General features: G+C 37.6%; 1 non-coding gene across 1 annotated transcript; it reads right to left on the reverse strand.

The window, feature by feature from the left end:
• Window positions 1-1,097: 1,097 nt before the first annotated feature.
• On the reverse strand, window positions 1,098-1,169 carry TRNAC-GCA (transfer RNA cysteine (anticodon GCA)). The gene has a single exon. It is a non-coding gene; the product is annotated as a tRNA-Cys (tRNA).
• Window positions 1,170-1,446: the final 277 nt, after the last annotated feature.

Raw genomic sequence — 1,446 nt, forward strand, 5'->3', positions numbered from 1 at the left:
CAGAACATGAGGGCAAAGGCAAAGGTCTTTGGTCGTCAAATTCTTAGAAGCAAAATACAGACATTACTGAATTTATCTCTATTATAAGGTATCTCTAAGGTGAAAAGTTAATATTTGACCATTTCCAAGTATTACTTAAACTATGATCTCTTTAGAGAAGACAGCCTATCTACCTATCATTTTATACTGTTAGAGTATTTAGACTAAATTAGTATAATATCTTGGAGAAGGAAATGGCAACCCACTCCAGTGTTCTTGCCTGGAGAATCCCAGGGTCGGGGGGAGCCTGGTGGGCTGATGGTCTATGGGGTCGCACAGAGTTGAACACTACTGAAGTGACTTAGCAGCAGCAGCAGCAGCAGCAATATAATATCTGACATATGTTCACCTATAGTATAATATTCTCACAAAAATATCCCAAATTTTGCTTTCTCTCACACTTTAGCATACTTTATACTGATAGGAAAATAATCCATACTGAAACAGGTATCAGTCTGCCTATTCTGATTTTGTTTAAAGTCACAAAGCGTCCTGGATATGAAAAGCTAAGGACATAGAACCCTGTTTACAACTCCATCAACTGTTTCAGTGCTACCCTTTGGAGATTCTTACAAACTGGTCACCAACATTCTGAACATCCACTCCCCCACACAACCCAGCTATCACTCAAAACAAAAAGAAAAAATAAGAAGTATCCCCATAGATTCAGTGAAAAAATGATTAAGACTAAATTTTGGATAATTTTGATGAAGGGATATGGCAAGCATTGCCACTTAACAATATGCATCTCATTAGACCTGAGGTACAGCTGCCTCTAATTAAAGAATATAATATGCAATATTTTTAGCTTCACAACAAAACATTTCTTTAGGGTGGTTAGATACTTGACCTGGGTTTAGAAACTACTAACTAGTATTGAATGGTAATGCAAAATTTGCCTACTAGTTAGGCCTAGAATACTTATGAAAAGTGAAAAGAAATTGAAGTTGCTTAGTCGTGTCCAACTCTTTGCAACCCCATGGACTAGGCTCCTCTGTCCATGGAATTTTCCAGGCAAGAATACTGGAGTGGATTACCATTTCCTTCTCCAGGGGATCTTCCCAACCCAGGGATCGAACCTGGGTCTCCTGCATTGCAGGCAGACACTTTACCATCTGAGCCACCAGGGAAGCCCTTCAGAATACTTATAGTTATATGTTAAATTATTTGAGTATTGTTTTATAAGAAATCAGACCTTTGGAAAGACATCCATGTGTACCCACCATGTGTATCACACCTAGCTAAATTCAATTCACAATATGAGCTTCAATTGTAAATTGTGAATACATTTCTTCATTATCAATCATTTTGCCAAAGTGCCAGTTCATAAAAATCATAGAAATTGGTATTTTCCTGGGGCTGCATTAAGCTTCAAATTATATTTGGCAATGGCTCATTCTAGAGGAA

The sequence above is a fragment of the Ovis aries genome, chromosome 2 (genome assembly GCF_016772045.2).
Source record: "Ovis aries strain OAR_USU_Benz2616 breed Rambouillet chromosome 2, ARS-UI_Ramb_v3.0, whole genome shotgun sequence".
NCBI lineage: Eukaryota > Metazoa > Chordata > Mammalia > Artiodactyla > Bovidae > Ovis > Ovis aries.